The sequence below is a fragment of the Pinus tabuliformis genome, chromosome 1_2 (genome assembly GCF_031772625.1).
Source record: "Pinus tabuliformis cultivar Carrire ecotype Pingquan chromosome 1_2, CPIR1, whole genome shotgun sequence".
Lineage (NCBI taxonomy): Eukaryota > Viridiplantae > Streptophyta > Pinopsida > Pinales > Pinaceae > Pinus > Pinus tabuliformis.
This window is the reverse complement of record NC_142298.1, coordinates 873,574,191-873,601,604: the sequence shown is the minus strand read 5'-3', so window position 1 is coordinate 873,601,604 and position 27,414 is coordinate 873,574,191. Positions and strand designations below refer to the sequence as shown.

Here is a 27,414-nt window from a genome sequence, read left to right as displayed (position 1 = left end):
TCATGGAGACCAGATGTAGGCACTCAGCGAGGGCTAAAACCCCTATATAGGGGAAAACCCAGTCAAATAACTCTTCCTTTAGTAGATTCAAAATGAGATAGACCAAGACCTTAGACCAACAGACCTTCCTCCTCCACCAAGTCAACCTTCCAAGATGATTTAGTAGTCTCTTCTTATCCAACAACTTCAGCCCAACAACAATCCAGAAATTCGACTTCCCAGCTATAGAATTTTGACCTAGATGTAGAATTTCGACCTCCCCAACTACTGCAAAATTTTGGCCCCCATGTAATACTCCAAAACTTCGCATGTGTGGGATAGGAGAGAAAAACTCAACTTGTCTTGCTTGATAAGGTCCACCTCCTTCGGTAGCCCTTTCTCTCTTCCTTAGAAATCCACGCTTTTTCTGGCCCTGGCAGTTGCAGATCGAACTTGTGAGTGTGTGTGACAAATGAGGTTGGGTTGTTGCCTCTTTATAAGAGTTTATGCCCCTTGTTTAGGGCAACTTATCTAGTTTGAGGCCAACTTGGTGGAGGAGGCCTAATTGACCTATTTTACAATAAATAAATTTCTTCTTTGAGAAACAGAGACCAAGAATGAAACCCATGATTTAACAAGTCAATTTCTTTAATAATAAAATTTCTTTTCTTCTTTTCGCAAACATAATTCATTATGATTCAAATACAGTTATGAAGACCGACACTAGTTACATTCTTCAAAACAAATGAGGTTGAAGTGCCTTCTATTTATAACTGTCCAAGAGATTGAATAGAAGCCTCTTCTAGGCTGACTTGTCCAGGCGAGGTCGACTTGGTCTTGAGCTGACAAATTGACTCTTTTGACTCAAAATAAATTTTTTCTTTGTCTTAGAAATAAGTCCAAATGGGACTTTGACTTGTGACAAATTTTATTTTCGACGTAATAAACCCTAGAGGCATGAAGAACATGCTTTGATTAGAAAATAATAATGAAAACAAAAATTTAATTTTCTTCGTTTTGTTTTTACATGAAAACATATTGATACAAGTACAATGATAATTATAAGACCGAACCTAGTTACATTTTTCAATACTCACTCTTAACTATTGAGGTATTCATAATGACTCAATAGGATACTAGGATACTCTCAAATTTAAATATTCTCATAAGAAGAGTTCATATTGATAAGCATCATCAAGAATCATCATAACCAACATTGTCAATTACAAAATAGCAAGGCCTTGACTTGACAAGCTTTATCTCTCCATTAGATCATAACACAATGTTGGGAGGCATATATTTGCATACCACCACTGCCTCTCAAGGCACATATCCCATTTGGATGTTCACCAGGTATGTCCTTACAGGACTATGCTTATCTTGGATATCACCCCATCCTCAAAGAATATCGGTCCTCAAGACTACTCATATCTTGGATTCACTATCGTTGAAGAGTATCAGTCCTCGAGACTACTTCTATCTTGGATACCATTCCTCGAGGAGTATCAGTCCCAGATGCTTATCCAATCCACCATTCTTCATCAATCATCCCATTCAGAAAGGTTGTTTTTACGCCCTTTTGATGGATGTTCCATCCCATAGCAACTGCAATAGAAATGAGTGATCTAATTGTTGTATATTTGGTTGTTGGAGTGAAAGTATCTTCGTAATTGATTCCTTATTGTTGAGAGAAACCTCTTGCCAAAAATCTTGCCTTATACTTGTCAATACTTCCATTAACTACATGCTTGGTTTTGTACACCCATTTGGAAGTCACAACTGATTTGTCTTTAGGTCTAGGAACAATTTCCCAAACATCATTCTTCATTTAGACAGGTATTCTTCTTGCATTGCATTCTTCCATTCTTGATGTTTTGTTGCCTTTTCATAAATGGTAGGTTTTTCTTCAATAAGTTTAGTCATGGAAGTCACATAACCTGAATATCTCTTGGGCTTCTTGCTTTCTGTTAGTGTTCCTTTTGCTGTTGCATGTCCTTTGACTTCTTGTAGAGTTGGCCTTAACTGATCTGGCCTTTTCAAGTTTTTGGAATGATGACTGGCTGTACAGGTTCACTTGGTCCTTCAATTTCTTCATGATTAGTTGTATGTTCTGGAAGATTGTCTTGCCTTGAAGCTTCTTCACTTGTAAAGATAGGTTCTTTTTCTTCGTCAAAATCAATGGGAATATCCTTGGACTTCTTGTATGCAACGCTTTCATAAAAAATGACATCTCTGCTTACTTGAATGTGACGTTCTTCTTTGATGTAGACCTATGTTGTAGGAAACGTAGGGCAAGGGGGTGTTTTCGTACGGAAACAGGCACGAAACGCTGAAACGCGTTTCGTTTCGGTTCCCGTTTCGGAAACTTGTATCTGTTTCCCTGTTTCGTGCAACCTAGATGTAGATTATATATGCTTTTGATGAGTTGCTATCCCACAAAGATGCTTTTATACTTGTCGAGTCCAACTTCTTCCTTTTGTCCTTGGGAATGTGAATGTACACATGACATCCAAAAACTTTGAGATGATCAACATTTGGCTTCTTTCTTGTGAATGCTTCTTCTAGGGTCATGTCATCAAGAATTATGCAAGGAATTCGATTTTGTATATAGACCAATGTTGCACGAAACCCCTCGGGATCTAAACTCGGATCCATGGTTCGGAAATTCGGAACCGCAAATCGAGCCGGAAATAATGTTTCCTAGAATTTCAAAATTGTTCTGGCGTGACTCGCGGTTTCTAGATTTCCGAACTGCGGATCCGACATTAGATCTGCAGCAGATCGAGCATGAATTCATCATATCCGATGCTTGGCAGGCGGTTCTGCATGACCGACCCAAAAAAACAATTTTTTATTTATTCATTATCTGTTTATCTTGAGTTGGTGGTGGGTTTAGGTTGAGTTAGGGAAATGATAGCTGGGAATAAAGCTCATTTCTTCACTCTTGTATTTTTGGAGAGCTTGGAGAAGAGAGAAGAAAGAGAGGAGAAGAGAGCTTGTAGAAGAGAGGAGAAAGAGAGTTGAAGAGAGCTTGTAGAAGACAGGCTTGAAGAGAGCTTGGAGGAGTGAAGGAGGAGGAACTAGGAGTAGTGAAGGAGGAGCTTGGAGGACTAAAGAAAGGCTTCCATTTACAAGAGCTAAAGAGGTAAGTGCAAACCCTAAACTCCCTCATTTTTCTGTCATTGTTGTTTGTATTTTTTCTCTTTCCTCTCCCACTCTTTCCCATTCTTTCTTCTTGCTTATTTCATTGCAGGTTGTCCATCTATATTTGCATTCCAAAATGGTGTTCTTTTGGCTTCTATGTATCATTCCACTTTTGGTTTTCATGATGGCAAGTGGGAGTAGGAGGAAGAAGAGCAAGAGGATAGTGGGTCCCCATATGAGTGACCCAATGTACGATGAGGAGGAAGGGTTTGAAGAGGAAGGGGATGAAGAGAACATTGAAATGTTACAGGGGAAAGTTGCATTGACACCCTTGTGGAATTATGTGATCAAACTTGAAGGGGGAAAAGGTGGTGGAAGCTACAAGTTTTTGTGCCCTCATGGTTGTCATGGAGGAAAACTATATAGTGGTGCACATACCTGTGTGAGGAGGCATCTTTGTGGGGTTTTAGACAGTGATGACAAAAAGGGTGCCGTGGGGATAACAATTTGGCTAAAGGTTTCAATTGAATCAAGTGCAACCTCTAGATTTGGTAGCTCATCTCCTCATGGTACTTCTGCAACCTCTGGAAGTTGAAGAACAATAGGGAATGTCTTGAATGTTGTTGGGAGGGATGACGTGGTTGGAAGGATAATTCGGTTTCTTTATGCTTGCAGTGTACCATTCAATGTGCTTCGCTCTCCCTATTGGCATGATATGGTTAAGGCCATCAATGAAGCCCCAAAAGGATACAAGAGCCCCAACTATGAGAAAGCTAGAACAATGTTATTAGAAAGAGAAAAAGCAAAGGTTCAAAGAGCTTGACATGATTTACAAATTAGTGGGTGGACATGGGGTATCCATTGTATCAGATGGGTGGACAAATGTTAGAAACCAACATTTGAAATGTTCTTTGTGTTTCTTCTAGTGGTGCAAAGACTAATAAAGACTAATATTTCTTCTTCTTGGGCAGAGAGCTTGGTTTATGTTCACTACAACTTGCAATTGTTGTTTCGTTACTGTGATGATGCAAAGACTAATAAAGACCTTAAGGTTTGGGACAAAACCCGATATGGAGGATGGAGTGTTGCGATTAGAGCAATTGGAGGATGCTCTTATCCAGGATGATGATGATCGAGTTGAGATGCCATCCCCATCCGGTCCCTTGGTTCCCAAGTTCCATGCTTCAACACCAACAACATGGGCTTCATCTTCATAAGTTCCACAACCATTGCCAAAAATTCCAGAGCCACCATCTTCTTCATTGCGACCACGTGGAAGTTCACGTCTTGTTCGTGGTGGAAGGAGGAGAGATTAGTAGATATATTCACAATTTACTTCTTTTGTCATAGATTAGGCGTGTAGACCCCTGTTGTGAATTTGAACCTTTTTGTCTACTCTTCCTAGTTCAGTGTGTACTTGAGTCTTGGTGGTGGCCAAGTGGCCTATTTTGTAAACATTATTATTTAAATTTTGGACATGACTCATGTTGACAGTTGCTCACTTGTTAGATAAGTTACTCTAATGTTTGATGATTTTATCTTCTAAATGCTTTATGTTTTATAATATGCTTAAAAATTTGATGTATGTTCGTAATTGCTAGAATCTAGATGGTTGATGCTCGAATAATTAATCATTGATGTACAATGGAATCATGGATGCCATATGTATCTTGATTTATGTAAAAATATGCATGTTTTCATGTCTTCTAATACTAATTTGGTATTTGGGATGTTTTTTTGAATATAAATGCTTCGCTCATCCTTCTCCTTTCTTTACTAGGTATTAGGCTTTTTTCTCTATCTTGATCGAACTCTTCTTGATGCTTGAGTGAGTGATCCTTGAATGAGGTCGAGTCCTCCTTTATATAGATTTTCTTGAGCCCTCAAATAGGTTGACTTCACCTTCTAGATAGGTCGACTTGCTTGTTAGCACTTGATGAGGTCTTGGAGGGTCTTTTGACTATACTTTGACTCACATAAAATTTCTTTACAATATGTAACATGCCCTAATTTGGGTCTTTCATACATGACAATGACTTGTAGACTCAATGACAAGACCTAGGAGCTCACAATGGGAGCTTGACCTAAAAAATAAATTTCCATGCCTCAAGAACAACAATAAATTTATTTTTCTTATTACATCAAATACATAAAATCATGATTACATATGTCATTATGAAGACCGAACCTAGTTACATATTTCAACACTCCCTCTTAACTAGGGAGGTATTCATAATCCATACAAGGTACTTGGACATTCTCAATCTGAAGAATTCTCATAAGAAGAGTCAGATTGGTAACCCAACTATTTAGCATCAAATCAACCAGCATTGTCACATAGCAAGGCCTTGACTAACAACTCTATCTCTCCACAAGATCAAAGCACAATGCCGACGAGACCAATGACTTATAAACACCATCATGATTGTCTCTCAATGCACATACCCCACCTGGGAGTTCATAGGGTATGTCCTTCTAGGACTATTCTTATCTTGGATTCCTAGTCCTCAAAGAATATCAGTCCTCTACAACTACTCATATCTTGGATGTCCTTCCTCATTCTCAAAGTGTATTGGATGCCAAATGCTTACCCAATCCTTCATTCTTTCTTCCAAAGTGAAGACAAGAATGATGTGTCTATCTCTCCCTCTCGACTAGGGAGGATATGCCCATTCCTACGTAGGAATGTACCCATTCCTATGAAAGGAATGTACCTAAGCTCCCTCTTATACATGCACTTGTTCAAGCTCCCTCTTAACCAGGGACTTAATTTCAAACAACTCCTTGGTGGAGATGATGGTTCCTTCAGGTGTTTGAAGAGCTCCTTCTTTTGATGTCATGCAATTCATCTTCAAGATTATGGAGCGTTCATATTTTGAGACTTCTTCGTAGGGCATCAACCATCCATCACTTTCCTTCATGAACCATGTTGGTCATGTCATCCTTCCTTTAATCGTAAAGTGATCTAGTAGTATATATCTGGCTTTTCTTCATACAACTACCATTTCCCCATCATGTTTCCATCATGATCTTCCATCCCACTACATGCTACTGGTTGTGGGTGACATCCATCAACTCTCTTTCGGTAGTCCTGAATCAACCCATCCAGATATGGTTCAAAAAATGAACATCAAATCAAAATTACCTTTTGTGATGGCATTTCATCATGACATCTGCTTGTTGCAACATCAACAACCTGTATACATATTAACACATCTCCAAGTCTTCATACCTTTCCATGGAGATGTCATGGTCAATTCTTCTAGTCGTTGGATGTTGATTTCCTTTTCCATGTGACCATAGTTTCATTTTTCATGATCTCTTCTTCTTTTCTTCACATATTGCGCCCCAGTAACTTCTATGCATGGTTCATCTTTGTCAACCACCTCATATTCCATATGAGGACATATTATGTTGATTTCATCGGTCAAATATGTGAGCCATGCCTTCATGCATCCTTTCCATGCTATCCACAACTATATGATGGCATGGCTTAATTCATTAAAAATATGCATACATACCACTTTTCTTCTTTGGTCATCTAGGCTTCCTTCAACAATTTCCTTTCCTTGATTGAGATTACTTCAACCATCTTGACACGTTGCATTCTTTTGTCATCATAGCATCATTTTTCCAATTATGAATCCCATAAAAGGTTGAATTCTTAGCGAGACGCTTCTTCCAATTGAAGGTTCCAACAAAGGATCTTGATTATCCACATCCTGCAAATGCTCCTTCCTAATGATGTATGATGAGATCTAATTATGAATCCCATCCAAGGTTGAATTCTCAGCAAGACACTTGATTCTTCCAAATGAAGATTCCAACAAAGGGTCTTGATTATCCACATCTTGCAAATGTTCCTTCCTAATGATGTATGATGAGATCTACACCAGATCACTTATAAGCTATGATACCGGATTCGTTCATACCCCCTGACGAATCCCGAATGTATGATGAGATCTAATTATGAATCCCATCCAAGGTTGAATTCTCAGCAAGACACTTGATTCTTCCAAATGAAGATTCCAACAAAGGGTCTTGATTATCCACATCTTGCAAATGTTCCTTCCTAATGATGTATGATGAGATCTACACCAGATCACTTATAAGCTATGATACTGGATTCGTTCATACCCCCTGACGAATCCCGAATCGTGCGAATCCGACACGACTCTGGTCGGATTCGTGTCCAAAATTAAGGGCACGTCGTGTCCTTTTCTGACACGTCGTGTCGCTAACGTGCCGCTGATTTCCCAAATCGTGTCTCGATTTTTTGTGCGTGTCCTGTATTTCTGATTCGTTTTGCTAGGTTTAAAGGCTTGGTTGACGGGCCACGGCTCATTATGCAAAGACAGTTGGTGCGGCGTGCCAAATTGTGTTGTTGCGGCGAGACGAGGAGCGGACTCTCAGCGCTGAGCGAGGAGAATCGACCACCCATCGTCCACTAACTTCTAAGTTCTAACTTCTGAGGTAAGTCCACGGTCCACAGCTCCAAACAAGTTTGTTGAACACTAAATCGATAAATGAAGGCAATACAGGGAATTACTATGACGATTTCTTAAATAAATCGTTAAACCACATCGCATTTCTTGTGAGTTGCACCTCATGCTGCCATTGAGTTGGATCCCTTGTGCTCCTATTGCTCTAGCAGCCAAACCTCGTGATGGTTTGTGGGCCGAAAAGCCATCAGTGACCGAACCTGTGTGAACTGTGAAGCTTAAAATGGTCTACAATGTACATAGATGTTGGCTTGGCACATTAGACTATCAGTTGTAACTTTGTAAGTTGATAAGGAAATATTGACCCTTACGCATGTTGTCGAAAAATTCAAGCCATATTTATCCGAACAACACCATGAAACTTTGAAGTATTCATTTCTTATCTATGAATAATGCTATCTATCGTAGAACTGGGATGGAAAAAAGAATTATTAGCTGTATGTGCAAAAGATGAGAGGGCAGCTGATAGGCTACAAAACTCCAAAAAAACCTAGAAGGAGGACAATGGGTATGCATTTCCACTTCCAGGCAATCTGATTTTTTTTATAAGAATTGCACAGCCACATATCTAGTACCGAAATCCATATTTTAACAAGGCGGAGATAGAAGAATGCCAATCCTCATCTGCTGTTGGTCAAAAGTTGACATTCCAGTGGTACTAGGACATTCCAAGGATTGAAACTTCTCATGCAAGCTATTCAATCAAAGTCCTGATAAATAAGGGGATTTAGGGTGGAAAGCATAAACAAGTTTGTTTGTTTGTCAATATGTAATTTTAATTTAAATAACTTATAAACACACTGCTGTAGGTGCATTTTTAAATTTCTTGTTCATTTCTTTTGCATTTTTAAATTTTTACAGCAGTTTGTTCATTTTTTTTACAGGTTGAGGTAACAGTGTTCATGGCTCAATCAAAGGCAGCAAGGAAGGGCAAGAATGTCATGGGTAGAGATGCCCTTCCTCCCCCAATATCATCAGAGTCTGCTGCAAGTAACGTTGAGGGAAGAGGACTTAAAGACAATGATAAATATCCATTGTGGAAATATGTCACAAGAGAGGATGGGCCAAACAACAAGGGAAAGGGAGGAGGCAATGTGCAATGGAAATGCAACTTTTGTAACATTTCTTTCAAAAGCACATATTACCGTGTGAAATCACATTTGTTGGCTATACCTGGTTGTGGGATTGGATCTTGTAAAGTTATTACTTCACAAAAGAGAAAAGAATTGGAAAAGGAGGCCAATGTTGGTATGGAACATGTGGCACTGGCTTCAAAATCAAAAGCACCAAGGGCAAGAATGAAGACCCCCTTCCATTTTTGAGGAAAGCCACCACCAAATTTCCATTTGAGAGTTCTACTTCTACTGGGGGACAAGCATTAAAAAGAAGATCACTTGGTCCAATGGACAGGATTTTCCAAAAAGAGAGATGGGAAGAGCTTGATCTCACCATTGCCTTCTTCTTCTATCAAAACTTCATATCATTTAATGTTGCACGTTCACCTTTATTTGTTGAGATGTGCCGAGCTCTAACTCAAGGGGCTCCAGCAGGGTATGTGCCTCCTGGGTCAGAGAAGCTGAGAACCACATTGTTGACGAAGGCAAAAAAAGAGGTGCAAAAAATGCTCGAGCCTATTATGACATCATGGCCAACATTTGGGTTTAGCATTGTTTCTGATGGATGGACAGATCCAGCACGACACCCAATCATCAACTTCATGGTGTCTTCCTTGAATGGTCCAGTTTTCTTGAAAGCAATGGATACACTTGGCGAATACAAGGATGCACAATTTATGGGTGAGTTATTTATTAGAGTTGTTGAAGAGGTAGGTGTTGATTCTTGTGTGCAAATCATTACAGATAATGCACCTGTTTGCAAGGTGGCTGGCATGATTGTGGAAGCTAAATATCCACAAGTGTTTTGGACACCTTGCATTGTCCATTCGTTGAACTTAGCACTGAAATCCATTGCTTCTGATGTTCTTTGGATTGGAAGCATTATTGAGGATGCAAGACATATCCGTAACTTTGTGCAAAATCATACAAATGCCCTCACTATCTACAAGGAGTACAACAATCTATCATTGTTGAAGATTGCTGATACACGGTTTGCATCTTCATTCATGATGTTGAAGAGGTCGAGGAGGTCAAGACTGCTCTTGGGTCCATGGTTATTTCTGAGTTTTGGTCTTTTTGGAGAAAGACAGATCAGGCAGCCTCTAAAAGAGTGAAGGACACGGTACTAGATGATGCTTGGTGGGAGAGGGTAGATCTAATTATTCGGATCATGGACCCTATCATCTCTTTGCTTCGAGTTGCAGATACAGACAAACCCATCCTAGGAGAGGTTTATGAGGGATGGGATTCCATGATTGAGTCTGTGAGGAGCATTATTCTACAGAGTGAGTACCCCCAGTATGAGACATCACCAGAGGCCTTCTGAGACATCACATGAGTACCATACATGATATTCTTGTCCGCAGATGGGACAAGAATTGTACACCTTTACATTGTTTGGCTCACTCATTGAACCCCAAATACTACAGCCATGAGTGGCTGAATGGTGGACCTTCCCGCAGATTCCCTCCTCACATGGATGGTGAAATCTCACAGGGGAGGAAAGAGGCATTGAGGCGGATTTATCAGGATAGTGCATTGCTTGCTGAGGTGGAGGATGCCTTTGCAGAGTTTTCCACTGGCACTGGTCGATTTGGAGGTTATGATGTGATTAGAGACAGGGGGTTAAGAAGCCCTATTCTTGGTGGGCAAATCATGGGGCAACAAGCCCTCCTCTTCAGCAGTTAGCCATGAGGCTCCTCTCTCAGGTGACTTCATCCTCTTGTTGCGAGAGGAATTGGAGCACATATGGGAATTTGCATACTATGAAGAAGAGCAGGCTTGAGCAGTCCAGGGCAGAGACAATGGTATATGTGCACACCAACCTTCGTCTTATTTACAGGCAGAGGGAAGAGTGTTTGAGGGGAAAGACAAAGATGTGGGATGTCTTTCCTGATGATATGGGTCTGGACACCACTATTGAGTTGGCATTGGCCAACATGGATCTCGGTGATCCAGTGCTAGACCCTATTAGTTTTGATGACTTAGAGGGGTCAACCTCCATACCAACAGATGCAGAGGCGACTATGGATACAGGGGAGGAGGAGGATGCAGAGGAGAGCAGTGGGGACGATGATGATGGGGACAGTGATGCTGATTCTGATGCTAATTGATGCCTTGAGGCTTGTATACCTATAGTTTTATATTTTCTATTTCTATTTGCCATTGGCATTGCACCAACACTACCTATGTAACAGATTTTGATTTGATGACTTAATGAGAAAACTACAGTTGTCAGTGTGTTTATCTTACTATCTTGTAGTTGTAAGTTGTCTTTCAGTTATGAATTATGAATCATGATTTAAATTTTTAATAGATTTATCATTTATGTGACCAGTACCACTGACATTTATTTGAATTTTGTATGTACTATGCATGCTAATAGCTATAGATGAAGATCTATGTTTGAAATCAATAAATTTGTATCATTAATTAAAATTTGTGTAAGAAATATGCTAATATCTAATTTTTAATATATATATATTATATATATTTTTTTTTTTTTTAAATATATATTATATATATATTTATATTTTTAATAAAATAATATATAACGTGTCCTAACGTGTCCTATTCCGGGGGTCAGTGTGTCCCGAATCCGACACCACGAATCCCGAATCCTACGTGTCTCGAATCCCCATGTCAGGTGACTTAGCTTATAAGTACTACTTATGCTTTCAATGAGGTTACCAATAGCTACTTCCTTCTAATGATGACTGCCATAGACTTCTAGTTCAACTATTTTTCAATCTTCTTATGATGATGTCTGAGCTCTTGCTTCAATTGTATGTTTTTATGATGCTATCTTCTAAATGATGCATCCTATCATGCTTGTAATGTTTCCTACCATGATAGCTATACTTCACAAAAACTGAAAAGAACTAGGTGGAGAAGATTATCCCAATCATAGTAGATATCTTTTACTTCCTCCTTTGATTTCTCCTTTTAAGTTTCTTCCCTTCAATGACATGGACTTCTTCCCTTCCTCTTTTGTTGTTGTCCTTCTTGAGTTAAGGACAATTTCTCTTGTAATGCATGTATTCATGAGAACCATAACATTGGATTTTCGACATATCCTTCTTGTTCTTCTTCTGAGGACCAAACCTTCCAAATTTCCTTCCCGTCTTGGCCATGGGAGTAAATGCTTGTGCTTGCTCATTTGATCCTACATCAGTTCTAGCCTTGAGCTTGGTTTCTTCAATTTTACACAATGACCAAAGTTCATTGAATGGGGTAGCTTCCTTCTTTCCATAGATGCTTGATGTGAAGTTGCCCCATTCCTCTGGTAGTGCATTGAGCACTATGGTGGTCATTTCCTTATCAGACATTATATCTGCCAACTCCTGTAGTTGGTCTGTTATTTCTGACACCCTCATAAAGTATGAGGCTATTCCATCTTCCTCTGATATCTTCGTCATTTAGAGTTCTTGTCTTAATGATATCACTTCTCCAATAGTACTCATGGAGAATAATTCTACTAGCCTTCTCGTATATCTCTTATGATGTCTCCAGATTTGATACATAGGGTATGAGGGGATCTTTGATGGATTTTTTAAGGATCCTTTGAGCTCTTATGTCCCCTTTCATATAATTTGCAAGAACTTAAGCTTCTTCCTTTGGAGGTGTTGACCACTCCATGTCAACTACCTATAGTAATACCCCCCTTTTTTTGCAAAAGGGATTTCACATGTTCCAGTGTTCAGATCATCCAAGAATTCATCATCAGTTAGACAGTTTGTCAAAGTTGTAAACCCATTTTGCAAATTTATAATGTAAATGATCTTAGTAAGACCATAATGTATGTAACAACCTATGTAAGACTATTATTTTGATGATGATCATCCCATGAGGTTTTTCGTCTCATCGATTCATCTGTGTTTCTAAACACAAATGATCGGCAAAGTTTTTCCTTCCAACTTCACCCCAAAGCTAGGGTGGATTTTGTCATCAAGATTTTAGGTAAAATTTAGTGATTTAATCAAGTTTTTTTGTAAAAGTTGATTGAGAATAATTTTAGCTAATTGTCAAAATTATTTTAAATCCCTTAGTCTACTAAATCATATTGAGTCGCATAATTGGGTAAAATAATTGAGGATCTATAACGAATGTGTTTCCCCCCTTTGAGGATTGAAATGCAATTATCCTATGTAAATAATATTTTATCCATGATGCTAAAATATTAGAGGGTTGGGAAAAATTATTAATCCCCTCTTATGTCAATTAATTAAATTTTTTGGCAAAAATAAATTAAAAATCCCAAGCCAAAAATTTAATTAATTAGAGTCAAAATTAAGTCTTAGGGAAAATAAATCCTTCATATAAAAAATTCGTAGGTTCTAGAGAAATTAATTTTTGGCAGCCCCCCAGCCCCCCACAAAGGGAATATTGAAAATTTCAAGAAAGTTTGGACCTTTCCTTGGTGGTTAAGTCAAAGTCAATTTTTTGAGGAAATTTGGAGCTAATTAAAAATGAATTAAAAGAAAAAATCGAAAATTTCTCAAAAAATAAATATTTTGACGGTGGATATTAAAATATAATTAATCTCTTATCAACGGTTGAGATTACTTTGACGAGGATCAAACCAACTAGCTGTTTGAAGAATTTATCTATAAATTAGAGGTCATTTGTCTCACAAATCATCCGATCATTGAATCGTGTACTAGCTCTTGAAACTCTTTTGTAATTTTTGTTTTTTTTGGAAATAATAATAATGTAAAGTCTTTGGGGTTTGCGTTGATAGTGGTGTTTTTTTTTGCTATTTATGGTAATATTGTTCTTAATATTCTGCTGAATAATATTTTTATAAGTTGTTGATTATTAGCCTTCATGGAATAACTTATTGCACAGGTATCTTGCATAAGTTATTGGATCTAAGATAGCATTTTAATTTAATTGAATTAGCAAGTATCTCTAATTCTTTAAGATTACATTGTTATTTTATATCTCTATAGCTTGATCTTGAGTGTGCAGAAATCATTTGTATTCGAAAAACTTGGGTGTTGGAAGTCCTCAGTTGGACCAACCAACTCCAAAGGCATAAGATCTGAAGAGCCTTCCTGATTGAAACCCTGGGTTTCATCTATCAAAGTTTCTCTTGCAGGGTTTTTTTGGCCAACCCTCATTTAAACTCATTTATATCTTAAAATCTTTTATATATAGCGCTTTAAATGATTTATTTGATATTTCTAGTGCTACTTTATCTAATCTATGGGCAGAGTTGTCCTCATACCTATAGATTAGATCTGTAAATTAATTGTAAATATTTCTTTGTATTTATCGTATAATTAGATCCTTTGTTTTTTTTTTTGTAAATATTTTCAGTTTTAATTTTATTTTTATAGGAGTTTAAAATTCTCCAGGGGGTTTGAGGCTTGCCTTTAGCTTCCACTTAATTTTGTATTTTTTAGTTTTCAAATCTTGTGGGATCCACAACCCCCCTTGAAGTGTCTTCCAAATTAAAAAATAAAAAACTTTTGTGACCATAATTTTCAATAAATTTTCTCAGGTAGAGAAGCGACTAGCTGGGAGGCTTTCTCTCATCAGTTTTGGGCATAATTTTGTGGCTTTGTAATTTTAATTTGTATTATTTTCTGAGGGTTGCAATCTTATATAAATGTTCATTTTGCTAAACCACAAGTTCTCTAGGTTATCTTTTGCCTTAATTTCTTGCAAAGATGTAATATTTTTGCTGGAGTTTCATTAAATTTTTGAGGGCAGTGAGAAATCAACAATTTCCTTTTTGAGATTAAAAAAAGGCCAATAGCTAAGGTTTCTAATCAAGCTTTTGAAGAAAATATTGACGGTCGTATAGTCTGGAACTGCTCTCCTTGAAGGCCTTAAGGGTATGGCCATGAGGATTTTAAAAGAGTAGCAAAAATTTCTTTGAATTTATTTATTTATTTTTATTTTATTTTATTTTTATTTCTTGCAGGGCTCATTTCCTTAAGTCGAGAGGCCTTTGGGCCCATATCTGAGGTTAAGGTCAAAGATCTTGGCTTGCAACAATTTTTTGCAGGGGTTTCGTTGGGAGTTTGGTTGGATTTCACTAATATTTTGCTTGCATTCACCTGTTGCGAGAGACCTGCAAACAAATGAATTTCTCAACGGCATAAAGCTTGATAATTTTAAGGAGATTCAACATTGCCTTGGGCTCGAAATTGAAGTTAAATAGTAAAAATTTCAGATCGATTTCTCCTTTGGAGGTCGCCTTCATCTCTGGGCCGTTATCTCGCTGGCCGGAAGTCCAATTCGAGACCCAAATTTTTTTAGATGCTCATAGCCGTGAGTGTGTAATTTCTTCCTAAGCTTTGATGTCAAATTTCTCTGAGCGAAATTATTTTGAGGAAAGTAGAGCATTTCTAAAGTTTAAAAATCTGGAAATTGAATTTTTGGAAGGCTTGATATTTTAAAGATTTTAATTTTTGGTGGCCTTCATCCATTTACCGCAAACATTAGAAGGGTTCCTCAATTTAACCCTTGTGTAGTTCACTCTCCCTGGGACGTATGGCAATTTAGAGTGAAATTAATTGGAATTATCAATTATAAATCTCTCATTTATATATTAATATCTCAAGGGAAGGTGAAATTTCAATTTTGGGAGAAATAAAATCATTATAAGTTTTGTAAAATCATTGTGTATCTTGAGGAAGGACATTTAAAATAATCTATTTTATAAATCCCCCTTAGGATTATTTGAACCCTCACCTTGTCAAAGGGAGTCATTTTTCTAATCTTAATAATAAAGAAGTTTCTTCCTAGAGGGAGCTTGGGGTCCTTTCCCCATGGTATCCCATTTTGAGGGTCCCTTTTATTTTATTACTAACTTACCAACCTCATTACTAACTTTTTCTTCTTGCATTTGCTCATCTTGCATTCATTCATCATTGGTAATTGGAATTGTGGGCTCAATATTATAATTGCAAGCTTATTGTACTTTTGAATGTCATAATTTATTGAAAGCATAAGTTTCTTTCTTGCAATTGTTCTTAATTCGCTTTACTGCTCATACTTCTAGTTATCTTGATCTGTGATACTAACATCCATCTTGCAACACTGCTTATCTAGTAACTTGAAGCTCTTCATATTTGTGCAAGTGATATAATCTACTTTGAGCATTGTTCATTAGGCACTAGTCTATATTTGTTGATCTCATTGTTGCCTCATTGTTCTTAATTGCTTCATCTTGTTAAGATATATTTTTCTCATTTAAAAAAACACTTGCTAATTCATTATAATTCAAGTTGTCTAGAGAGGTAGTGATCTTGCCCATTGATCTCCTAGGACTTGTTGCTTCAACAAGTTTTCTCCCTTTCATCTGCCTTTAGGGACTGCCCCCCTTATCTTGTTTGGGAGAGAGCTAGAACGGAGTGAGTAGGGATCAGGGTGACAACCCCTACTCTGAGCGTTGCGCCTTAGGTGTACACTTTGGGTGACAAAAGGAGGTTTAGTGATTGAACCCTTAACATGATCAATGACGTTTTCTATGAGGATCAAATTTGTCCTCTTCTTCCATGCAAGAAAGTGTGATGACCCAACTAATTTGTTGTGTTCCTTACAAAATCAAGTCATTTTGATAGGTTTAGATGTGGACATAAAGATACTCCTTGATGACAATATCTTCAACTTGTTGCCTTCTTGATGATGATGATAGAAGATGTCCTCTTGATGAAGATGTTTTCTTTCAAAAGTGATCCTTCGAAGAGAGGGAGATCTCCTTGGTTTCTCGATGATGATGTCAACCCCTTCTCCTTGTTTTTCTTTGATGTAGAGGCTTCAAGATGCTCCAATTTGTAGTTCTTCTTTATTTAAGTAGAGGCAGGGTCTTTTGAGGTCTCCTTCGAGGTGAAGCTTGTTCGAGGTTCCCAAGAATGCTTAGAGTGTAGAATCCTTCTTTTAAACGAATAAGGGTTTTGAGGTTTTTTTCTTCAAGATGATGGTGTAATCATCGCCCTTGTAGTGCCTTTGAGATGAGTGGTCCTTCTTGATGATTGATGCTCTTGATGATCTTCTAGTGCTTCGACTCTTGAGTGTCCTTCTTTAAGCTACCCTCCCTTGACTTGTCATCATAGCTCTGTTGCCATGTTGAGAAATTTAGGGGCATCAGTGTAGGTGATTTCTTTGCTTTGATAACTGTATGTGATATATTTTTACTTTGTTAAATTAGCTTCTTGATTATTATTAGTGTTGTCTTCATCAAACAACTACCAAATCATAAAGATCAATAAGACAAAGGACACAAGATATAAGCGATCAGCCAAAGCCAAAACCTCTCTAACACTGAGAGGAAAACCCACAAGAATTCTTCTTATAGAATCTTCAATTGACGAATTCCAAGAACTAGACCCTTGACCAAGACCCCTCCAAGACCAAATCAATGCCTCCCCTTGATGAGCTTCTCTTTTGCAAAGTCAACTCGCTTTTTTTTCAGTAGCAACAACTTCTCCTACGACCTCTTTTCCAAACCTGCAAATTTTGGACTACAATTCGACCTTACTGTAGAAACCCTATGCCACACGCGTGGCTAGAATATGGACGAGTTTGACTTCTTTCTGTTGAAGAATCTAGGGTAATTAGAGTTAATGAGATTCTTCTTGCCAGGATAACTATTTGTGAGGCATTTTTAACTTTTGCTTATTAGCACACTCTTCTCTTGATATTATTAGAGTATGTTTTCTTAGTTCATCAAGTAGCTACCAAAACAAAATAGACAAGGACACAAGATGTTAGCATTCTGTCAGGGCCAAAATCTGTCACTCTTGGAGAGGAAAACCCACACAAAATTCTTCTTATAGATATTCCAATTGACGAATACCAAGACCATGACCCTTGACCTATTATGCCACTCCAATACCAAGACACCAATCCTCTTCTTTATCATTGTTGAGATCATCATCGCTGCTAAAACATTGAGGCCATCATTATTGCACCACTGAGATCTTTATTACTATTGCAACACCATTGCTACACCTTCGTCGAGGTCTTCAACATAACAACGAGATCTCCATATACATAAATGCGAGTTGCACTTAGAGTCATTGAGATCATGATTGTTTCACCATAGCTATACTTTGTTGCATTGAGATCATTGCTACACCACCGTAATCTTCATTAGGATCATGACCTTGAAACTATATCTTCATTATGATTGAGATCACTATGACGATGTCATGACTGTGTTCATGAGACAGAGTGCATTACTGTAGGATCGCTGGAATCCTTCTCATCATAATTATGCTGAGATTGTGACTTTATCTAGAGAGTAGGCCTAGACAAAGAGTGTCACTACAAGACCCTCCTCTTCACAAGTATGTCTAGACTGTAATGTTGCTTCAGTGAAGACTGTGATCACCGAGATTGGGAGGAGGCCGAAAATATAGTTCACAGACTTCCGAAATCCATCCTGTAATTGCCCTCCAAAAACATCAAAAGTATCCAAGTTCTCTCATTGTAATTATTCTTGAGATTTCCAAGACATCCGAGATCCTGTACCTCATCAGAAATTGTAGAGGTGTCCGAATTGTATGCTCTTGTAATGTGTGGATCCTACATGCCTATTTATAGTGGTTAGTTATGCATATAAACCGACATGAGAGTATGAATTGTTGTGTCTCCTTATTTGAGCCAACCTGACTGCGTTTTAGCTATTTTGGAGGTCGACATAAGAAGAGGACTGTGTGCTTGTCGTTGGAGGGCTATTTGACAGTGTTTGTGACTCAAATAGATTTGATATATGCCCAAGAAGGGTTCTCAACATTTTCTTTGACTCTTTGCCTTTCCTATAGCACTTCAATACGTGCTAGACCTATGTTATGAGCAAGAAACTCATTTTTGACAATTTACAAAAATAAAATTTCTTTTCTTTTACAAGTACAAAGATCAAAATTACATTTATGAAGACTGGACCTAGTTACACTTTCTTCAACACTTCCTTCTTCGCTTGAGATGGAATCTTCTTCTTATCAATTTGGTTTGTAAGGAAGACTTTTGACCCAAAACTTCGGCTCTCTTGGAGTGAATGTGATCATATCGTCTGGTGCAAGATGATGCTCTAATTCTTGCAAGTGTGGAAGAATATAGCCCAAAACAGTTCTAAAGTGCTTAGCTCTTATCCTTTCTTCACTAGGTATCAGGCTTCCTTATCTATCTTGATCGCACGCTTCTTGATGCTTGAGTGAGTGATCCTTGAATGAGGCCGAGTCCTCCTTTATATAGACTTTCTTGAGCCCTCAAATAGGCCGACTTGCTTGTTAGCACTTGATGAGGTCTTGGAGGGTCTTTTGACTATACTTTGACTCACATAAAATTTCTTTACAATATGTAACATGCCCTAATTTGGGTCTTTCATACATGATAATGACTTGTAGACTCAATGACAAGCCCTAGGAGCTCACAATGGGAGCTTGACCTAAAAAATAATTTTCCATGCCTGAAGAACAACAATAAATTTATTTTTCGTATTACATCAAATACATAAAATCATGATTACATGTCATTATGAAGACCGAACCTAGTTACATATTTCAACAATCACTACCCAAGTAAAGATGTTCCCCTCACTCAAACAAAATCTTAGTTTGACATGTGAAGCTTTTTTTTTTATCTATCTTTAATCAGTGTTTCAAACATCCTGATTTTATCATGAAAAAATTGAGAAATCATGATTTTTTTGGCTTAGATGATGTTTTCCCATCTTTATCGATATTTCACTGGTATCTTAATTTTGCTGTCGTTTATCAACTTTTACCGATACTTTCTCAATTTTTATGTTTTTTGGTTTCCAGACCCTTGGGATTTTTTCTTGATGTCAATGTTCACAACATTGATTTTAATGCCTAGAGGGTGATATTGTTGACATGTATCACAATTTAGGCAATGCTTTTGATGATATGTAGGTGTTTATTGTAGCATGATTTATTTTTGACCATCTAGAGCCTCTTTGTTGATGTATTTTTGGTTCAGAGATGCATTGCATGAAGTGCTATTTTGGTTATATGCACTCTTACATGCTATATAAATGAAAACTCTTGCATATTTGTTTATAAAGGATTTGGATTCATATGGATGCACATGATTATATATGTTTTTATTTAAAATTTGAATACTTTATGTATTTTTTGGTTTTGTTTTTTCTTCTGGCCCGGTTTTGACTAGTTCCCGGTTCAGGTGTTCTACCAATTAGGTCAATGGTGTTCGGTTCTGATAACACTTGTTCCGACCTTTTCTACTGCCTGTGATAGTAAGGGAGGCCCCTTCTCGAGTTTGACATACTCATTTTTCTCCTTGACAAAATGTTCTTTAATCCTTGGCAAATTGATAGGCTGTACCTCCTTGACATCACTAGCTAACTTTTCACCTTGATTGGAATAAAAGTTTAGTTGTTCCTTTTTAGATCATCTGCTGGAAGAGTTGAATTTCCAATGGTTTTGATTAGGATTGGAAGCCCCCTATGTTGCACGAAACTTCAAGGAACCCAGTGTTTCGAGCCGTACCCATACTTGAAACTCCGAAACTTGGCCGAAACTCGAGCATCTTGTAATCATCTATTAGAGTTAATATTGACTTGTTTTTCCTTCTAAATTGTCATCATGGGTCTTATTCCCTTTTTTCTTGCAAGATATTGTGTTATTCGCTTATATATATATATATATATATATATATATATATATATATATATATATATGACACTTAATTTGACATTTCGACCGACATTTCTATTTTTGGAAGGTGACATTTCTAAACGTACCCGTTTCGGAAACTCTGAAGCGTTTCAGCGTTTCATGCATCTTAGACGCCTCCCCCCCTCCCTTTTCCTTCGTTGTTCTCTTTGTTATAGGCCCGAGACCTAAGTTGCACGAGACGGGGAAACGGGTACGAGTTTCCGAAACGGGCACAGGTACGAAACATGAGCCCCCCAAATTTTGGAAATGGGGAACACAATATATATATATATATATATATATATTGGGACATTTAAGAAATATGTGCAATCATAAAGCATATATGATACATTCTAATTTATTACATTATGATTAAATTGTCAATTGTCAATGCATAAACTATAAGTCTCTAAATTTACATCACATTTACTCATGAATGATCACATAATGAAAATAGAAATATCCAAAATCGGCTACGAGAAATTTCTAATTTGTCGTCTCGTGCTTGATTGGGAATCTCCTCCTACATAGTCGAACAACCTTAGTGCTCTTGATTAAATACAAGTTTCATACCCTAGTACCCTACATGCTCTTGATTATTGGGAGTCTCCCATGCATAGAGGGCTTGGTTCTCTTGATTAAATACAAGTTCCATACCCTAGTACATGACAAAATCCAATGGAAACATTGCAACCCGCCAATTCTGAAATGCTGAAAAACAGATAAGTTTGCTGGATTTTGATTGAGATCTAAAATTCTACTTTCTCCATATGAAATCCAATGAGGGCAAAACCACTCTCAAACATCCAAAGTCACTTCATGGTAATGTTAAAAATTTTAAGTAAAAGTGATATTCTACTTTATTGTAAGATCACTTTTACTGCATATCAACACTAGGGCCATAGGCTAACATTCGGCTGCCCCACTCTTTTTTATTTTTTTTAATTGTATAACTTGAGAGACATCTAGAGGATATTTGAGTCGCCCAATAAAAAAATTAGAAGTGAAAAAATTAAAAAAAATTACAAGAAAAAGTCAAGTTACAAGAGGAAACTCCGACGTACGACCCGGAAACGAGTTTCTGGGCTGTACCATATGGGTTTCCCCGTTTCTGTTTCGTTTCCGTACGGTACGGACCCTAGACCCACGTTTCCTGCAACTTAGCCTGAGACCCTTTCCATATTTCAATCAGCTTGTCTCTTGATCTGAAGATAGAATTTAATTGTACCTCCTCCCCTTGGAGCAGTCTCCTAACCCTTCTTTAGCCAGTTATATATGACGATCAGGTTACTAAGATTCTGGAAGCATGTTTGATGGAAAATATATCTTCTCGCAGTGTGAAGCTTTCTTTCAGAGGGTATTTAATTTGATATATTATAGAGCACTGCTTAAAGTGATTTGTAATAGTTGCACTGTCTGCACAGATTTCTTTAGTTAGGTCACTATGTATTGTATTTAATATTTATACATAGAAATCTTATTTATGTCTGGACTACACACTGATGTAGGTGAATAATGCTTGAAATGCAGTCATCTACCATTTCACATGCTAACATGGGTGATTGAAATCATTATTTTTAACTATATCTGCAATTGGATCAGTTGAATCTTGTGTAGTGTTCTGAGGTTGTACATTTTTTAAAGGCACATGTTTGGCATTTTTGCAGCAAAATATGGGATGCGTTGACAGGAGATGAGTTGCACTGTTTTGTGCACAAGCACATTGTTCGAGCATGTGCTTTTTCTGAGGTAATGTTAACTCTTGTGTTGATGGAATCTGTTGTGGGATGAGTTTCTGTTTGATTATGCATGTTATGGTTCTGCCGACTTGTACGCTTTGTGACTTGATTACACTATGCCTATGATTGGTTTTTTAGGAGATAAACCTTTTTAGAACAGCATCATAGAAGTCCTCTTAAAATTAATAAAATTATCTTATCTTATCTTGAAAAGGAGGACATGATGCAGCTTTGTCTTTGTAGAAAACTATTCATTTACTTCAAATCCATCTGAAAGAGAACGATTGTAGAGGAATTGAGGTTGTTTTCAGATGCCATGGCAGCAGATTAATAATGCAATACTATATAATGGGTGGTAATTATTTATGTAGGGGGTTTTCATGTTGGGATTATCTTTTGCATCTTCTTACAATTAAATCATCGTTTTGGTTTAAAATAAATCATTGTACCAGTTGACTGATGTAAGCTTTGTTGAGGCTGACATGATTCATGAGGTATATTATTTATTTAGAACTTGGCTGACATTTCGGATGCCATGGCAGCGGATTAATAATGCAATACTATATAATGGGTGGTAATTATTTATGTAGGGGGTGTTCATGTTGGGATTATCTTTTGCATCTTCTTACAATTAAACCATCGTTTTGTTTTAAAATAAATCATTATACCTCTTGACTGATGTAAGCTTTGTTGAGGCTGACATGACTCACGAGTATATTATTTATTTAAAACTTGGCTGACATGGGAACCAAAGTATAAATAGTTTTTCCTTTCATTTACATTCTGGTGAATTAATTGTTAGAAAATCAGAAAGGCAGAAATATTTTCTTACACTTGATAATTACTTGTGATGTTCTTGACTTCTTATTAGGATTCTTTGTATCTTCTTTCTTTTAGTTCAAGCAATTACCAAAGCAATAACTTATAAAACAATGGACACTAGATATAGGCTCACAACCAGGGAAAACCCCTCTCTAGGGGAAAATCCAGTCAATAATTCTCCCTTCTACAGTTTTTCAGAGATAGTCCAAGACTCTAGACCTTGACACAAAATTTCCTCCACACCAAGTCAACCTTCCTATTCTCTTGTAGATGATCCTACTTGACCTGGCAATAACAACAATAGTAGCAACACTCTCTTTGACCCAACAACTTCGACCTTGCTTTGGAGGCTTCGATCTTCACTGAAAGACGTCGATCTTGGCCCAATACAATTTCTTGAGGTAGCAGCACCCAACACCAACAACTTCGACCTATACTTTGATCAGGTAGCAACAAGCGGCAACTGACTACAACATCAAGAAGAGAACTTTGATCTTCCAAACCGGGCCACTCGCACTTCCTTTTCTTCCTTCCTCTATTTCGCACTTTTTTCCAGCTTCAAGAGATATCGAACTTGCTTGTTGAGTGGGTGCTTCAAATGGAATTCAAACTGCTTCATTTATAGTCCTTTGGTGAGGTCGAATGCCCTCTTTGAGGCCGTCTTGATCATCTTAGGGCCGACTTGGTGTGGAGGCAACATAATTCATATTTGACTCAATACTTAACCTTTTTACATGATTCAAAAGCCCAAGATGGGTCTCTTTAAAAGTACAATGACTCTATTAACTCAGAATAAATCTTAGAAGTCCCCAATGGGGACTTTGACCTAAAACATGATGACCCAAGCATGAAACCCATGCTTTCATAAGTCCTAATAATAATAATAATAATTATATTCTTTGTTCTTTTGACAAGTACATTACATGATGACTCAAATACATTAATGAAGACCGAACCTAGTTACATTTTCGAACATTAATGATGTGGTTTAAATGTTAAAGTGCACATGCTTGAGGGAGAATATAGGTGGGACTCTGTTTTGGAGATTTGTCAAATTTATTGTATTAATAAGCAGACACATTTTGGATTGGAATGAATTTTAAAGCTATAAAAATAATATTAGAATTTCCATACTGCATCTAGGACCGTAAATAATTTATGTTAGAAGTTCTGAACTAACATTTTTTGTGGTCTTTAGGAGCTTTGTTGAATTGACACATTCTGGTGAATTAATGCGGTGGTTTAAACTTTAAATTGCACATGCTTGAGGGGGAATATAGGTGGAACTCTTTTTTGGAGAAATGTCAAATTTATTGTATTAATAAGCAGACACATTTTGGATTGGAATGAATTTTAAAGCTATAAAAATAATATTAGAATTGCTATACTGAATCTAGGACTTAGGTTACCAGTAAATAATTTATGTTAGAAGTTCTGAACTAACCTTCCTTGTGGTCTCTAGGAGCTTTGCTGAATTGACACATTTTCCTTTTCTTTATCGAAATGTTTGGTGGATTTTTTTAACCCTCCTACATGGCCTTGATACAAAAATTCAATATCTTGGGTGTCTTTGTGTGAAGTCTATATGCAGCTGAAACTAGATTTGTGATATTTGTATCTAAAATTTATGAGACATTCTTCTAGCAAATATCTTTGGAATGAAAGGAGCTCGTTGGGAAAATAAATGGGAATGGGAAGAAAACTGGATTTGGAAAGTCATATGAAGAAAAATCATTAGAGAAATTGCTGTGGAAAAAACAATAGGAGGAAGGCTGAGTGATGGCATAAATTGTTTTAGTTGCCAAGCTTTATTGCCAGAATTTAAAGAGAGGAAGGAAGATGGTACAAAGAAAAAAGAGAGAGAAAATATACTTGGATGTTCTATTGTAGCAGTTCGCAAAGTCTTATTATATTGTCATACTTGTGAGATGGGAGGCATATGTCGAGTATGTTATGCAGTTCCTGAATACCTAACATGTATTAATGATTTTCTTAAGTCGGTCATAACCTAACAATTCTTATAACATGATGACATTACATTGTAAATGTAAACTAAAGTAGATGACAAAATCTATGGCCAAAATCTCCCAAAAATGTCACATATTAAAAATAGCTCCTTTGACCCGTATCAAAAATAACTTATCTAGACAACACAAGCTTGTCTAGAGCAAACTTTTGTGCATTATCAACAAATGATAGTTGGAAATGAACTGCATGACATGCAGTCAGCATGAATGATGTTGAACAAGTCATGTCACCAACCATCTATTTGACAATTGGCTCACCAGCGGGAGGAGAGTCAGTGATGGCTGAGGAGTTCAGCATCTCTAGTCTTGATGTGGAGTCTTATTTGTCCGTTGAGCTCACCTCCTCCACACCTTTGTAGCACAAGACAACATTGTACTTGTTTTGTTTTGTTGTAGAACTATCCTGCGTCGTTGCAGGAGTGATTTTGTCTTCACCCTCCTCAAGGGTTTCTTCTCTTCATCTTTTTCATCGATATTGGCAAATAACACAAAATACACTCACTACTTACATTCTCTTTCATCTTCTACTTGGCCATGTCTCTCTTGGTTCAGGAAGCTCCTCCATCTGTACTTCCTCTATTGTTTTGTAGTACCACTCGGGCCTTTTTTCCCCTCGGATGTTCTTCACAATCAGTTATATTCTTGCTTTATTTGGATTTTTTTTTTCAGTTAAATAATTGCTAAATTCTTCTTTCACATCAACCACAAACGAAGGGTTGTCCTTCCTACATCTCTTTACTGGTCACCGTGCCTGACATTTTAAGCATAGTACAATTGTTAGAATATCTGAGATCTAATTTGTGATCTGAAAAAGGCTGGAAAGGTCATGCACTCTCACCTATGATGATATATTCATTGGAATTGACTTCGTGAGTGCCTTGTATTGGATCATTTCTTAGCTATCTCACTGCTAAATTTTTCTTTTACATTAAAACCAGCTGGTTGTCCATCTTTCTGCATCTTTTAACCATTCACTCTGGCTGACATTTTATCCATACTACAACCATCAGAATATGTGTGATCTGATTTCTGATCTATATTGTGTACTGCATATGCCAAGTTCTTTTTAGGTATTTCCTTGTTATTATGCATCTGGCCATCTCCACAACTATTCAGTTGGACCTTTTAATGACTCTAGTTCAATGGGGAGTGTGATGGTGAACAAATTTTAAATTCTATATCCGTTACAAAATTTGACAAACCTATTAGAAATTAACTCCTCCATTATCTGTTGGGAGGACCTTAATGCATTTACTAGAGGACTACTTTTCAACAATAGTTTTGAAATTTTAAATTCAACAATAAACATTTGATTTTTGTCTTAGAAAATAAACCTAGGTTGCACTAAACACTGAAACGTTTTGGAGTTTCTGAAACGTCGGTCGAAACGTCAACTGAAGTGTCATATATGTATATATAAAAAATTATATTTAAATAAATAAGTGAATAACACATTATCTTGCAAGAAAAAAGGGAATAAGACCCATAGATGAAAATTTAGAAGGAAAAACAAGTCTATATTAACTCTAATAGATGATTACATGATGGTCGAGTTTCGGCCAAGTTTCGGAGTTTCGGGTACGGGTACGGCCTGAAACGCCGGGTTCCTTGAAGTTTCGTGCAACATAGAAATCTTCTTGAATCATTATCAACTATTAACAAGAAATCCCTAGCATTGGAAACAAGGGTTGCCCTCATTGGACACCATATATCAAGAAGCGCCAATTCGAGAAGGGTTTTTCCTATCATTGTTGTTTCTCTACTAGGAAATCTTCACATATCTCTTGTAATGGCCTTGCCTTTGATGTACAAAGATTTTGCTATATTTTGACTATTCATTGTCAATTTATGAGATTTCATTCCACATCAACCAACTTATATATGCCCTTCAACTTTACACTAGTCATAATTTTAATGTTTTTTAGTACAAAACATCTTTGCTTGGAAGGTGGCTTCCAAGTGTGCTCTACATTTGATGATCTCATTGACCATTGGATCTTCTTCATCTATTTTTCGACCCATAGCCAAATCTTTTGTGTCTTTGATTTTTAATGTGTTTTGAAAGGGAATCTCCACATTTTTTCAAAACAACATATTTTCAAGGAAGAAAGCTCTACCATTATTCAATATTTTGTGCTTCTCTCACAATTGCCTCTAAGTTATGTAGCCATATCTTCACCTTCTTGTAGTTCCATATGATATCATTGACAATTGGATAATCACTGCTTAATGATTCTTTTAACAAATTTCCCTTACTTCAAGATCAACTTGCTAGCTAGCTAAGTAATATGACACGCCCTTAAGGGCCTTTGTGTCCATATTCTTCATGTTGAACAAGGATACGATAGGACACATTTTGGACATATGGCTAAATCATGTCTCGATTTCACAATACATGTCATGCAAAAAGGGGACTCTGGGTCACGAAA

The 27,414-nt window shown here is 37.1% G+C and overlaps 1 pseudogene across 1 annotated transcript in view; it reads left to right on the top strand.

Moving 5' to 3' along the window:
- The window catches only part of LOC149208742 (uncharacterized), a 48,038-nt pseudogene that overhangs the window by 10,181 nt on the left and 10,443 nt on the right, over positions 1-27,414 (top strand). Inside the window, exon 5 of the transcript XR_016253071.1 lies at positions 22,015-22,146. The product of XR_016253071.1 is annotated as an uncharacterized LOC149208742 (transcript). The remainder of the gene's footprint in view (positions 1-22,014; positions 22,147-27,414) is intronic.